This window comes from Macrobrachium rosenbergii, chromosome 6, assembly GCF_040412425.1.
Source record: "Macrobrachium rosenbergii isolate ZJJX-2024 chromosome 6, ASM4041242v1, whole genome shotgun sequence".
Taxonomy (NCBI): domain Eukaryota; kingdom Metazoa; phylum Arthropoda; class Malacostraca; order Decapoda; family Palaemonidae; genus Macrobrachium; species Macrobrachium rosenbergii.
In genome coordinates, this window is record NC_089746.1 from 29377420 (window position 1) to 29393231 (window position 15812).

Sequence of the window (15812 nt, forward strand, 5' to 3'; positions counted from 1 at the left end):
TTTCTTTATGAAAAATATGTGTTGTAGATAACCGGATGCTTACTTTGAGATTGTGTATTTCATTCATAAGATGTATGTGGGATCAGTTCACACACCTGCACATAATTATATGCTCAAATACACAGGTGGAACGTTATGAACTGAATGTTCGCTAGCGATGATCAAGAGAAATCACAAAATCTAGGGACCCTTAGTGTTTCGAAAGTTTATGGTCTCTACTCGTAATTATGACTGCTACGCGTTGGGTAACGAGTCGTCACTTCACTTTCTCTTAAACCCCCTTGTGGGAGTTGCTACAGAGAAAAACTGGACCTTTGTTTACCTTGTTCACATTCACCTAAAATTATAAATGTTGAACGTCAGCGATTTTCCTTTAAAAGATCAATTGTGTTCAGGGTTTATTTTAAGAAAATATCTAAAATGGTTGATTTAATTGATCTTATATCCACATTTCTAACATACACACATCTATATATATATATATATATATATATATATATATATATATATATATATATATATATATATACATACTGTATATATGTAAAGTAGCATATGTAAGATATACATAAAAGATAATAATTTTTGATTTGTGCTGCCTTGCAATTTGTTCAAAAAAGTTTCTCGCCGATGCAAAGATGATTCGTTTTTCTCAGAATGTGTCACTCTTATGGGATACTCAGTTTTATTATTTTTTAACATAATTGAAAACTTATTATCTAAATTCCTAAGAAACAGCTTGTCATCGCTTTGGGTCCTCATCACAATGTACATTGGCAACAGTGGAACTCAGCTGGACGTCATAAACGTTGTTGGAAATATACTTTTTAAAGAACTTATGAGACAAGTAGCCTATTTGTTCTAAATTTTAGATGATGATAGTGAGATTTAATATTATTCGCACCCTACTGATAAGGATTCTATCACTTGACAATCGCTTGACTTGAATTTGGCTGCCAAATGTTTCACTTTCAACCTGTAATGGAGATGGGCATTCCAGTAAAGAATTTAAATATTAGTATAAATGTTATTATTGCAAGCCAACGCTAATATCTAAAACTATTTAGTGTTTCATTTAAAACAAGGGAAAAAAGTTTAAAGTAAATTGCGGTTCCAGTGCGCATGCGTGGTTCAGCTTGCTAGTAGATACTAGTAGATATTCGGTGGTTGTCCTGAATATTGTTAATATCGCTGATAATTTAACCCCTTTGCCTTCCATTTAAAAGTAGATACAACCTCCGTGATGCAAGGTAAGGCCATGTCTAGTATTCATAAGCCATTTAAATCTCAAAAGGGACAATATACCCTTAAAACAGTCGCGGAAGTAAGAGGTTCCCAGTCTTTGTTTTGATAACTGACCTCTATTTTCCAAAACATTCCGTCTTTCGTCATGTACAAAATTCGTGGGGTTGTCGGCATTTCCATTACAGAATTATCTAGCCCTTCGAAGAACGAACTCCTAACGAATACGTGAAGCTAAACTCTTTTAGCTCATAAAATAACTTTTTTTTTCTTATTTACTCATAAGGTTAGGCAAGGTTTGGTTATCTTGACTGTAATTTCTTCCCAGCCCGCAGGGTTGAACTATCTTTGCTAGGCATCTGAGGTTGGTAGGACGATTTTCTATTGTGAAACTAACGTAGGCTAGAGTAAGGGATACAAGACTTACAGGCATGATTACGCTATAGGTGCCAGAAATGCAATGGCCAAGGCTATAATAGGCCTAGCCTACTGTGATACTTTAATTCCTAGCCAATATCTATTGAAACATGTATTTTTCCGACTAGTTTTTTTATGTTTCATCTATTTCAGATTATTATTCTTGGTTTAAACCTCTCGGTCTTTTGGTCTTGCTCGCCCCCATTTCCCCAATTTTTGGAAACCTAGTGGAAAACTGCTCCATCTGGGTTCTTGGGTTGGAAAAAACTAAAATGATTGCAGTTCATCAGTCAGAGGTGTATAAAATGCAAGACCTTAGTCAACTTGACGATTTAAAAATTTACATAGTCGTCTGTATCAACAGTAATTGTCATTAAAAGATGAATGAAAACATGAAAATGTAGGCTAGCGAGGTTAGTTATAGCCTAGGGATGCATCATAATCCAAGCTCCCTCTACCTAATCTAAGTGGGGTGACAGGTCCTCACTTGGATGGGGTGGGGCTTAGCCCCCAGTTGGGCCCCCTGCCCCTATTCATACCTGACCGAGAGCACCATAAATCATAAAAGTAAAATGCAAGAATTCTTAGTACAGTACTCGAACCTTACAGACCTTGTTCTGACTGCTGGAGGGGGACCCCCTGTCTTCCCTTTAGCATTGCATATTACATTGTCAATGCTATCCTAGAAGGCATGCCTATCCTCTGGTCCCGTTCCCAGTGCCACTAGTTAACTCTCAGTCAAGGTTTGGTTTCTGAAGGAAAAGCATTTAGACCTTTCAGTGTTAGGCATGTTACATCATGTGTCATGTAAAATATATGGATTAAAATCTCCATTGTCAAATTGAAGGAACCAATGAAAACTGGGAGGAATCAGAAAACATCTGGCCACTTCAGCCTAAGAATTTTTGAATTTGTATCTGGTTGAGAGATTGGGAAGATTTAAAAGTCACCCATAATCAAGTTCAGCATGGATATTTATTTTTCCAGTAATCTTTTTATGTAATTTTGAATAATTTGGCTTTTGTTTTTGTATGATCATGTTAACCTGTAACACATCCCTCTCAGTACCTTAGCAATATCGGGGCTCCTAGTGGAAACTGGTGTTAGTTCCTGCAGAAAAATGAACAAGAGACTTTTATGTAGGATAGCTTATTCCTCAGTGCAAGCTGAAAACAGTTTTTGGAGCTTGGTAATAGGTGGTTAATTGGTGGTAAGTGGTTGAGTGGGGGTAAATGCCATTTTCAGCTACCACAGCCTAACACTTTTGATTTGGCTGTTGGGTTTGGACATTTACAGTATGTTTGCACTCTGCCTGACTTGGATTTGAAGCTACAGTATTTCCTTTTTGTATGTATAGTATTTGTTTTCAGTGAAGAAAAATAGGTGAACAGTGAAGGGGTCAAGGGTGTAAGAGGTATGTGGCCACATTATGCCCTCTGATGTGTTAGTAGAACCAGCTTTGTTGTTCTGCAGGGATAGGTCCTGCAGTCCGAATGCCGTACAAGGAGTGTGCTTGTCTCCATTGGAAGAAGTTCTTCAAGCAGTGGAGGGCCAAAACTTGTTTGCTGGAGTTTTTCAGGGCAGTTACTCTACCTTGACACTGCTGAGGCCTTTCAGCACTTCCTCCCAGACTACCCTTCCTCTCTCCCTGCACCTCTTCTAGCTTGTTCTGAGAGGGTTACTTCTGCTGTCCAACTTTCTTCTCTCCAGGGGCCCTGTCATCACATGGTTCGGCCTTCATGATGAGACAGCCAGTAGAGGCCTCCAGACTACTGAAGATGGTCCTCTCCTCATCCTCTAGGAAGGCATTAGCAGGCATTGACAGTTGGTTAGCAGGAAAGAGGGAACTGGGTAAAGCAGTTTTCAGTGCACCTCCCTCCCATCTGTCGCCAAGGAGGTACTCGTCCTGCTCCACTGGGGAAGTGCCTTTGCTGGGAGTTTCTGCTTCCTCCCAAGGTGACTTCTCCAGCCTCGTGGACTCGACGCGGAAGTTGGCTCTTAACTCCGCTAAGATTATGTTCACGTCTTCGGAATTAGATCGTTTTGTGAAAGACATTTTTAAAGTCTTCGAAGCATCCAGCTTCCTAGACTGGACATTCAGGGCGTTGGCCAAGAAAAAAGGAGGCTGTAGTACACTTCAAGAGGACTTCACTGCAGACTGGCTGGGAGTACTTTCGTGTGCGGATAAGGCCATTAGGGATGGCTCCCAGGAGCTGGCTACCTTATTCTCCTAGGGGGTTCTTAAGAAAAGGGAAGTATGGTTTACCTTTACCTACAAAGGTGTTATTCCTTCTCAAAGATCGGCTCTCTGTTTGCGCCTTTAGATCGATCAGCTTTATTCCCAAGAGCTACAATAGAACAGATCACGTCGGACTTACAGAAGAAGTCGACACAGGACCTTTTGTTGTAGTTGACAAGGCGTGTCAAGGAACCAACCTTTGGCACTTCGGTCTCATTCAGCATGAGAACTGTCTCCCTGTTGCAACAGCAGCCTTTTCGAGGCAGAAAAACAAAATTTCAGCCCTGCCTGCGCTCAAATCTGCGATCAGTCCAGCCAGTGAGGTTCCAGTCCTCCGTGTCCCCGTAGGAGCCAGGCTTCTCCAGTTTTGGGACAAATAGGAAGCCAGGAACACAGAACTCTGGGTAGTAGAAGCCCTACAAGAGGGTTATTCCATCCCGCTCAGGGAAAAACCTCCTTTGACATCCTCGCCCATCAGCTTAACTCAGGAAAAAGTTGTGGAGTTAATCAAAGACATAAGCACAGAGGTTTTACAACCATCTGTTCGTCGTCCCCAAGGATTTGGGAGGTTGGAGACCAGTCCTAGATGTCAGCGCGTTGAATGTTTTTGTGCAGACTATAAAGTTTAAAATGGAAAAGAACCGTTCAGTCCTATCAGACATTCATGAGGGAGACTGGATGGTAACAATCAGCATGCAGGATGCCCACTTCCATGTCCTAGTACATCCGTACTCAAGGAAGTATCTGCAGTTCATATTCCAGGGCAGGGTCCTTAAGTTCAGGGCTCTCTGTTTCGGCCTCTCTACAGCTCCTCAAGTATTCATCTGTGTTCTCGCCCCTGTAGTGAGATGGCTCCATCTCATGGGGATCAACGTCATTTTATATCTGCACAACTGTCTACTACACTACCCATCGAAGAAAAGATGTACGAAGGACCTTCAAAAGACTACTATTGCCCCAAGTGTTGGGTCTTTTAATCAATGTTCAGAAATCCCAATTCACTCTGACACAGTTGATTCTCTATTTGGGGATGAGGATTGATGCTCTTGACTTTTCTGGCCTTTCTGTCCCACACAAGGATTCAAGTCTGCCTGAAGAAAGTAGGAAACTTCATATCTTGCCCATCGTGCACAGCCAATGAGTGGATGAGTCTGCTAGGCACTCTCGTCCATCGAGAAGTTCGTGCCTTTGCATAATTTTTAAAGTTTCATTATTCATTCATCATTTAGTCCCAGTGCGTAGTCTATGGCTTAGACCTAGGACTCCATTTCATTTTAATCCTTCGAGCCAGCCCTATGAGAGCTGTTAATCAGCTCAGTGGTCTGGTTAAACTGTTTTAATACTGTAATAATAATAATTATAGGAAGGTTACACACAAGAGTCATACAATTCTTCCTAAAGGCCAGTTGGCAGAGGAAAACTCTCCCAAAATCCTTCAAGTTCCGCAACACTTCCGAGATCAAGAAGGATCTTTGGTGATGGCTTGCAGAGGAGAGATTCTTAGTAGGAAAGTCATTGCACCTGCTGAACCCCAACCCAACCGTACTCAGATGCGTCGGATTTGAGTTGGGGGTTGCTTTTGAACGACATGGAAATATCCAGGAAGTGGTTGTCAGAAGAGAAGAAATTACATATAATTGTAAGGAAATTGAAGGCGATTCACTTTGCCCTTCAGCATTTTGTGACAGAGACTTGCGGCAAGACAGTCACAGTCCACTCGGACAACACGACGGTATTAGCCTACATCAAAAAAACAGGGAGGGACTCGTTCCTTCTCCCTTTATGAAGCAGTCAAGGATTTTCTTCTTTGGGCAAAGATCAACTGTACCAGGATAATAACTAGCTTCATCCAGGGAAAGTTAAACGTTCTGGTGGACGAGTCAAGTTGTTGCAAAGATGTCCTTCCGACGGAATGTACACTGAATCCACAGGTGTACACCGACCTGTGGAAACGGGAAAACCGTTGGTAGACCTGTTTGCGACGTCGAGGCACCTTACTGTTCTCCAACCCTGGACCCTCGGGCATGGGCGATGGATGCCATGCTCCAGGACTGGTCGGACTTTGATGGCTACGCCTTCCCACCGTTCAGCATGGTGAGGGAAGTCCTAAACAAGTTCATGACCCACACCAACGTATCCATGACGCTTGTAGCTCTGTTTTGGTCACAGAAGGAGTGGTTCCTGAACCTTCTCAGTCTCTTAATAGACTTCCCCAGAGTTCTACCTCAGAAGATAAGTCTTCTAAAGCAGCCTTACATGAACCCATCACTTCCATCTAGGCTTATCTGCTCTCGCGCTGACAGGCTTCAGACTGTCAGGAAGCTTGTCAGAGCAAAGGGTTTTTCAAGAAAAGCTGCAGAAGCAATCATCATGTGCAGACATCAGTCTTCTGCAAATGTCTACCAGGCGAAATGGACAACTTTCGTGACCGGTGCCAAAGACACGGCGTATCTTCTAAAACCTCTGTAGCAGAGATCGCTGATATTTTAATATTTTTGAGGTCCTCTCGAGACATGGCCACCCCCACAATAGGAAGTTATAGATCTATGCTAAACTCTGTGTTTAGACATAGAGGTCTCGATTTGTCTGCTAATCAAGACATAAGCGATCTAATTAAGTCCCTAGATACTTCCAATTAAGAGAAGTCTACATCAGTTGCCTGGAATCTAGATGTCATCCTCAAATGGCTCTCTGGCCCTACGTTTGAGCCCCTTCATGCTTTATCGCTGAGAAATTTAACCAGAAAGACTCCTTTTTAATTGCTTTAGCTACAGCGAGGAGGATCAGCGAATTACACGCCTTCAGTAAACAAGTGGGTTTTTCGCAAGGAGATTCAGTCTGCTCATTCACACTTGGATGCTTGGCAAAGAACGAAACCGTGTCCAACCCTCGGCCTTGTTCGTTTATGATCGAGAGCTTGTTAGATATCCTTGGGCCAGCAGACTAGGAGAAAACTCTTTGCCCAGTTAGAGCTCTTAAGTACTACTTGGATAGGACCAAAGGGATTAGAGGTTCCTCTCAAAATCTATGGTGTTCGGTGAAAAACCCCTCATAACTGTTATCTAAGAATACCTTGGCCTTCTTTTGTTAAAAGTGTTATTTCCGAGTCACACTTGAAGATTCAAGAAGACGATCTTTCTGTTTTTAAAGTAAAAGCTCATGAGATTAGAGCAGTCACCACTTCGTTGGCTTTTAAGAAGAACTTGACGCTCCCCACAATTCTCCAATCAACTTACTGGAAGTCAAAATCAGTGTTCGCTTCCCATTATTTGCGCGATGTGAAGACAGTCTGTAATATTGCTTTATGTTAGGCCCATTGGCTGTGGCTGGCATTGTATTGGGGGAAGTAGGATAGGGGGGATATACCTTCTAATCCTCTATCTCCTCGTCTTGTTAAAGGATGCTGAATTTTGGGATGCCTGGTGGTGCTCTGTACCAGGAGTACCCACCAGTCGTTGGTTTTTAATGGTTTGGTGATGGTATTAACCCTTAAACGCCGACTGGACATATTTTACGTCGACAAAAATTGTCTGTCAGGTGCCAAGTGGACGTAAAATACGTCGACTAAAAAAAGTTTTTAAAATATCCGCGGAAAAATACTTATAGGCCTCGTTTGCGAAAAATTTTAAATCGCGCCTTGAGAGATGCTGGGAGTTCACGGATCACGCTGTTGTTTTGTTTACAAGCTGCCCATGCGCGAATTTCTTATCCCAAAAGAAAGCATCAGCTAACTCTGATGAAAATCTCAGAAATTCTTTAGTCACTTTGTCTTAATTTTTGCATAGTTTTCTATTGCCTTTACATAAAGTTTTATATATGAAAATGTGCGCAAGTTCATGTCAAATATAACAAAAAATAACTCATGGTTGTAGCTTTTATCAATTTTGACATATTTTCATATAAATAACGATAAATAGAAAAAATTCGACCTTCGGTCAACTTTGACTCGACCGAAATGGTCAATAAATGCAATTTTAAGCTAAAACTCTTACATTCTAGTAACATTCAATCCTCTACCTTCATTTTGCAAGAAACGGGAAGTCTCTTGCACAATATTTCGATTTATGGTGAATTTTTAAAAAAAACTTTTTCCTTACCTCCGCGCGCAGTAACCCTGCCAAAAATCTCAGAATTTCTTTTAGTCACCTTGTCGTAATTTTCGCACCGTTTTCTATTAGGCGTTACATAAAGTGTTATACATGAAAATGTGCGCAATTTCATGTAAAATATGAAAAAAATAACGCATGGTTGTAGCTTTTATCAGTTTTGAAATATTTTTATATAAATCACGATAAATAGAAAAAATTCGACCTTCGGTCAACTTTAACTCCGAAATGGTCAAAAACTGCAATTGTAAGCTAAAACACTTACAGTCTAGTAATATTCATTCAATTACCTTCATTTTGCAACAGACGGAAAATCTCTTAGCACAATATTTCGATTTATGGTGAATTTTTGAAAAAACTTTTTTAACGTCCGCGCTTTACGAATTCATGCATCATTTTGTGATAATATTTTCTCTGTGTTGCTTTGATCATTTTACAATTTGTTATATATCAAAATCATCACAATTTAGTGTACAATACAACGAAAAAAAAAATAACTCATTAGCTTTAACCGTTTTGCTCACAGTGCTATTTGTATACAATAGTATATGAAATTTTTTTGCACTCATATATTCCAATATTTATATATATATTTTTTTTTCATTTCTGATGGTTGCATAGTAAACTTCAGGCAATGAGAAAAAAGGAGCCAAAAATGAACTCTTGATCTTAAAAACTAAGTGTGCTGTGATTTTTTGAAAAAACTTTTTCCCGCTTCGGCGGTAACTCCCGAATCCCACCGGCATACGGCAGGCACTTTTGTAAATAGAGGCTCGACGTTTAAGGGTTAATATTGTGTGGTAACGAATTTCTGGTTGTATTGATTGTACTGTGCCCAGGGCAAGGGCATTTATTTTGTAAGGCCTTGTCAGTCTTCAGAGTACTCCTCAACTGCAAGTTTCTCCCACTGAAGTAGAGATGACTCTCGGCTTTACTGCTGTGTCACTACAGGTTGAGATGAACGCTAACCAGAGGCAGTATCTTCCTGCTGCAGCTCTCTCACCAGGTAAGGTTACAACAAGCATTACACCAGTGCTAGCTATCTTTCTATTTCAAATTCATCTCCTTTATTGAGTGTTTTTGGATGGAAAATTTCCATGCTTCCCGCCCTCCTGTCAATGTCGGGTTCAGCTATGTAGTTACAGTACTTGGTAAGTTACTTATATAAAAATGACAATTTTATGATAAAATAAATGATCAAAGCCCTCCCTCCTCCCATCTCATGGACATAGGGCACAAATGAATTGGGCTCTACAGCACTGTTGTACCTATTCTACCCCAGTAGTGGGCGGGGTCTAGTTACCTTCACTAAAACAATAGTGCATTACTGCGAATTTCAAATTTAGAACTGCCAGAGTTAAGTGAAACTAATATCTATGTAGTTCCTTGGTAAGTATGTATAAAACTTCTTTTTATCATAAAAATTTTATTTTCTTGGAAGATTGCTTGATATGTGTCTGGTACTGTCTGTAAGTACACAGATATATATCAGGCAAAATGGGCCATCTGCTGTCATTGGTGTTGTGCCACATTTCAGCAGATCATAGACTTCTTAATCATCTTAATGTATCCTCACTTAGAATAGCCCCTCTCTGGTTCTGTGGTAGAGTTACATGTTCCCAGGTGTTCAAGTTGAAGGGCATGGACCCCTTTTGTTAGTTGAGGTCTCCAAGCTCTTAGTGCTTAGTTTTAACCATTGCTGTATGAGACCCTGATGGAGGTTTCAGACAAGGAGGTCATACTCAAGGCTATCTTCTGCTAGCCCAAGCATTTGTGAAGAGAGTAGGTAAACTTACGGCCTCTTACATGTTGCAAAGTACTGAAGGTTGGAGATCTCTCTTTCACTTTCATTCTCGAGTTTTTGGTGTAATCCAAGATGAGATGTATTTTCTTTCTAAATCTCCAGCTGAAAACTCTTATGGACCAAGTCAGCAGAATCTAAACCCAAGAGGGGCCCAGTGGGAAGTCAGCTTGCTGAGAGAGACAGGTTATGGGATTCATTATTCTAGTTATAGCCAAGATAAAACTAGCAAACTGAGTAGTAATAAACCTGATGGTAGAAAATGATACACTGTTGGCAACAGCAGTCTGCCTAGCGTTGCAATAAAAAACAGCTAGGTTAGGTAAAAAAGAGTGCAGAGGATATATGTCTTCGTAGCACATTTTATGCAACAAACATAGTGAACTTGCATATCAAGTAAGAGTTTCTGGTGCTACCATTACAGGATGCAACATCTTCATCTCATTTTGCCTTTGGGAGGTCACCAATAATAACATTATCCACAAGCCCTTGGACATACTCCCTAGGACCTGTGATGCTGCTTAGCTACCTATGTAGCAACCTAAGTGCCTCTGGACACTAAAACATCTTGCCTAATGTTCATGGTTGGCTTAATGGATGAAAGAAGGGTGACTGATTCATTCTCTCTCTCTCTCTCTCTCTCTCTCTCTCTCTCTCTCTCTCTCTCTCTCTCTCTCTCTCTCTCTCTCTCTCTCTCTCTCTCTCTCTCTCTCTCTCTCTCTCAGATATACAAACCTGAAGTTTTTCATAGTCCCGCCTGCAACTGCACCATGCATATACTTTTGTTGCCATAGAAAAATGTGTAACAGGTAGTCAAGTGACTGGGTGGATCCCCCACTCCCAAATTCAGCAACCTGACCAGCTCTTACCAAAGGTATATCCATGTAAAAGGCGAGGTTGTTATATCTATGAAATACAATACATATATATATATATATATATATATATATATATATATATATATATATATATATATATATATATATATATAAATTTGGTATCCCAAATTTGGAATTTTACATGAGTAACTTACCAAGTAAATACATGCTGTTAGTTTCTAATTATCACCTGAGCTTAAAATTTGAAATTTGTGGTAACCCTCTGTTGTTTTGTGTAGGTAACTAGACCCCGCCCACTTTCGGGGAAGAATAGGTACAACGCAGCTGAAGAGCTCAATTCATTCTGCCGGTCAGTGACTGATCATCAGTTGGTTGAGCAGCTCTTGTTTGAAATTTCGCCGGATGGTTGTGGCTTTCGCCTTATTTGGTGAAGTATTCATTCGATTTGGTAGCATGCTAATCATTATTAGCTTAGCTAGTTATTGATTTAGACAATTTAATTGACCGATTGTGACTTATGTATGATTCAAGTTTGTCTGGTGTTAGGTATTGCAGCAAAGGCTGTAATACCAGACTAACTTCTGCTAAATATGACTCACACTGTGTTGCCATTGTAGAGGGCAGATTTGCTCTTTTGACCCTAAATGTGAAGAATGTAAAGATTGGGATCAGGGGAAGTGGAAAGTTTTAGACTCTCATTTTGACAAACTTCATAGAGACAGGCAGAGAAAGGCAGTGTCAGTGGAGTAGGTGACTATTCGTCCCACTGATGCTCCTAGACAAAGGTCCTTGTCAAACTCCCCTAAACCTGGGAGGAGGCAGACAGGAGGTCCAAGGGAGGTCAGTGGGGTTTGCCCACAGGTAGTTGCCCCCTCAGTCGAGCCTCTTGTTCGTAAATCCCAGGACAGCGGATGCATGCTCTTTAGTCCAGTGACTCAGACTCCAGTGCGGACAGAGGACGTTGGCGTTTTTGACTGTTTCCAGGCTGTTGAAAAGGCATGTTCCTTCTGCTGAGCACACTTCCCTGCTTCCCTGTAAGCTGCTTAGGGAACGAGCGCAATCCGCTTCCCGCCTGCAGTTTTTGGGACAGCCCCAATTATGCATCTCATGAACCTTCAGTGACAGACTGCCAGTATTTGGCACCGAAGCAGTCTGAGCGCCCAGCAGCCGAGCACCCAGTTTCCGAGCATCTAGTTTCTGAGCGCACGTTGTCCAAACACCCAGTGGCCAAGCGATCAGTGTCCGAGCGCCCAGTGTATGAACGCCCAGTGGCCAAGCGGCTAGTGTCTGATCGTGCAGTATCCAAACACCCAGCGATGTCCAAGCGCCATTTGTCTGAGTTCACCTGTGTACTAGTGTTCCCGTGTCCGCGCACCCACCTGTGTTGGTGCGCCCTCTTGTCCACTCCATGCAAGTAGCCAAGCATTCAGCACCACTCCCAGCTGTTACGGATCCTTCATTGGAACCTATCCAATGCTGTTTGGATAGCATTTGAGGACTTCTGCAGAACGAACCTTCAGCGACACAGGATCATCCAGGCTTGGCTCCTTCCTCTATGTCGTCTGATGAATAAGCTGATGAAAAAGCCATTGAACAGGAGCAACCTACTTCTGCATATGCGGCTCTCCTGAAATACTCCCTCTTCTGCTACCCAACTTTTTTCTCTCCAGCGGCCCCAATGTCACCAGGTTCAGCCTTTATGATGAGACAGCCTGCAGCGTCTGCCAGGCTACCGAAGATGGTCCTTTCTTCATCTTATAGGAAGGCTTTATCCAGTATTGATAGTTGGCTAGCAGAATAGAGGGTTCTTGGTAAGGCTGTGTTTAGCCCCCTTCCCTCTCAATCGTTGCAAAGGAGCTACCTATCGTACGCCACTGGGGTAGCTCCTTTCTTGGGAGTTTTTACCTCCTCCCAGGGGGACTTCTCCAGTGCAGAGATCAGTGTTTAACTCAGCCAAGATTATGTTTAAGTCTTCAGAACTTGATCGTCTAGTCAGGGATGTGTTTAAGGTCTTCGAGGCCTTCAGTTTCTTAGACTGGACCATGGGGCCCTTGGCTGAGAAAATTGAGGACTGTAACTCTCTTCAAGAGAACTTCTCATTGAACTGCTTAGAAGTTCTCTCATGTGTAGATAAGGCGATCAGGTATGGCTCTCAAGAGCTGGCAGCCTTATTTTACATGGGAGTTCTCAAAAAGAGAGAATTGTGGTGCACGTTCACCGCAAAAGACGTCATTCCCTCCCAGTGGTTGGCTTTCCTGTTTGCACCTTTAGATCATTCTGCATTATTCCCTTGAGCTATGGTAGAACATGTTGCATCAAACTTTCAAAAGAAGTTGACCCAAGATCTACAGTAGTGCAATCTACAAAACATTTCAAGGAGCCAAGTTGTGGTACTTCAGTCTCGTTCAGTACGAGAACAATCTCTCTGCTGCAACAGTAGCCATTTTGAGGCGGAAGAGCTAAGTTTCAGCCCCGCCTGCGCGCAAATCTGCAGTCAGTCCAACCAATCAAGAGGTCGTCCGCTAAACCGCCTCTCGCAAGTGAGGATCCTGTCCTCCATGATCCCATAGGAGCCAGGCTTCTCCATTTTTTGGACAAATGGGAAGCCAGGAATGCAGAATCCTGGGTGGTCAAAGTCTATAGTGTCCTCACCCATCAACTTAACAGCTTAACAGTTTTCGGGCTTTTTCATCCCACAAAAGGATCCAAGCCTGCCTCCAGAAAGTAAGAAACTTCCTGCCTCGCCTGTCCTGCTGAGCCAACGAATGGATAAGTCTGCTGGGCACTCTCATCCATCGAGAAGTTCGTGCCTTTAGGAAGACTACGCACAAGAGTCCTGCAATTCTTCCTAAAGGCCAGTTGGCACAGGAAGGTTCTTCCAGACTCCTTCATTTTCTGCATCACTCCCGAGATCAAGGAAGACCTTTGGTGGTAGCTTGTAGAGAAAAGATTTCTAATAGGGAAATCACTGCATCCTCTAAGCCCCAGCCTAACATACTCAGACATGTCAGATCTGAGTTGGGGGGCTCTTTTAGACAGCATGGAAGTTTCCGGGGCGTGGTCTCTAGACAAGAAAAAGCAACACATCAACGTAAGGGTGCTGAAGGCGATTCATTTGGCCCTTCAGCATTTGCGACAGCAACATTCGACAAGGCAGTCCCAGTCCATTTGGACAACACGACTGCATTGGCCTATATCAAGAATGAGGGAGGGACTCACTCCTTCTCCCTTTACAAAGTGGCCAAGGATCTTCTCCTCTGGGCACAGAACAATAGCACTCCTTCTCCCTTTACAAAGTGGCCAAGGATCTTCTCCTCTGGGCACAGAACAATAGCACCAGAATTGTGACTTGTTGTATCCAGGGCAAATTAAACGTTCTTGCGGACAAGGTAAGTTGTTGCAGACAGGTTCTACCTACGGAATGGACACTGAATCCGCAGGTGTGCACTGACCTGTGGAAATGGTGGGGAAGGCAGTCAATAGACCTGTTTACAACATCAAGGAACCATCGCCTCCCATTATACTGTACTGTTCCCCAGCCAGGTCCCTCTGGCATGGGCAATGGATGCCATGTTCCAGGACTGGTCGAACCTGGATGTGTACACCTACCAGCCATTCAGTATGGTGAGAGAAGTCCTAACCAAGTTTGTATCCCACAGCAACACGTCGATGACCCTTGTAGCGGAAGGAGTGGTTCCTGAGCCTTCTCAGCCTCCTGACTTCCCCAGACTTCTGCGTGAGAAACAAAGCCTTCAAAAGCAGTCTCAATGTGATATGTTCCACCAAGAACAGGCTCCAGACTGTCAGGGAGCTTGTCAGAGTGAAGGGCTTTTCAAGAGAAGCTTCAGAAGCAATCACTAAGTACAGACTTCTGTCTTCTGCTAACATCCACCGAGCAAAGTGGACAGTCTTTCGCAGCTGGTGCCGAAGACGTGACGTCTCTTGTATTGAAACTTCTGTAGCCCATATTGCTGATTTTTTTATGTTCCTGACGTCTTCTGGAGTTTTAGCTACTTCCACCATCAGAGGTTATAGAGCTATGCTAAACTCTGTTTAGACATAGAGGATTGGATTTGTCCACAAATCAAGATGTAAGTGACCTTATTTAGTCTCTGGACACTTTGAAAGGAGAAGTCAGTGTCAGTCACCTGGAGCCTTGACGTGGTTCTCAAATGGGTCTCGGGCCCTCCATTTGAGCCCCTTCACTCCTCATCTCTTAGATTTGACCAGAAAAACCCTCATTTTGTTGCCTCGGCTATGGCAAAGCGGATCGGTGAATTGCAGGCCTCTGATAGAACAGTTGGCTTTTTGCAGGAAGATACGAGGGTAAGTCAAAAAGTTCCAGGAAAAATTCAATATACTCTTTATTTAAGGAAATTCAAACATCATTTTTCTACATATCTACCATCTAACTCTATACACTTTTCAAGGCGCTGTTTCCACCTCTGCAACCCTTCTTTGTAGAAATTTGGGGCCTTTCTATTAAACCATGTTGAAACTGCATGTTTAGCAGCATCCAAAGATTCAAACCGGACTCCTCTTAAGTGTTCCTTGAGTTTTGGGAACAGGAAAAAATCTGAAGGAGCAAGATCAGGACTATAAGGAGGATGTGGAAGAGTTTCCCACCTAAATTTCCGTAGGACTTCTCTTGCAACCCTTGATGAATGTGCTGGAGCGTTATCATGATGGAACAAATTCTGCGGTGCAACTTTCCTCGACGTTTTTAGCCAATGCAGTCTTCAGTTTTTGCAAAACACCTTTGTAGTAGTTCCCGGTGATTGTTTTTTTGTCCTTCAAGAAATCAATCAAAATCACTCCTTTGAGTCCCAAAACACTGTTGCCATAACCTTCTGGGCAGATCTCGCCACTTTGAACTTCACTGGTGCAGCTGAACCTCTTGGTAACCATTGCTTTGATTGAATTTTACTTTCTGGGTCATATTGATGAATCCAAGTTTCATCTCTAGTAACAATCCGGTCAAAAACTCTGATTCATTTGATTCAATCTTCTGTTAAAACTGCAAGAGAAAGTTCAGCTCTTTGATGCAGTTGGTCTTCAAAAGCAACGCTTTTGGAACCCAACGTGCTGAAAGTTTACTCAAACCAAGATTTTCATTTAAAATTGAAAATGCAGAACCATGGGAGATCCCAGTTTCATTAGCTATCATA

The 15812-nt window shown here is 42.3% G+C and overlaps 1 protein-coding gene across 1 annotated transcript in view; it reads left to right on the plus strand.

Annotated features, from left to right (window-relative positions):
* Positions 1-1112: 1112 nt before the first annotated feature.
* The window catches only part of LOC136839403 (uncharacterized), a 122468-nt gene continuing 107768 nt past the window's right edge, over positions 1113-15812 (plus strand). The window contains exon 1 of the mRNA XM_067105397.1: positions 1113-1250. The gene's annotated coding sequence lies outside the window, so the exon portion shown is untranslated. The remainder of the gene's footprint in view (positions 1251-15812) is intronic.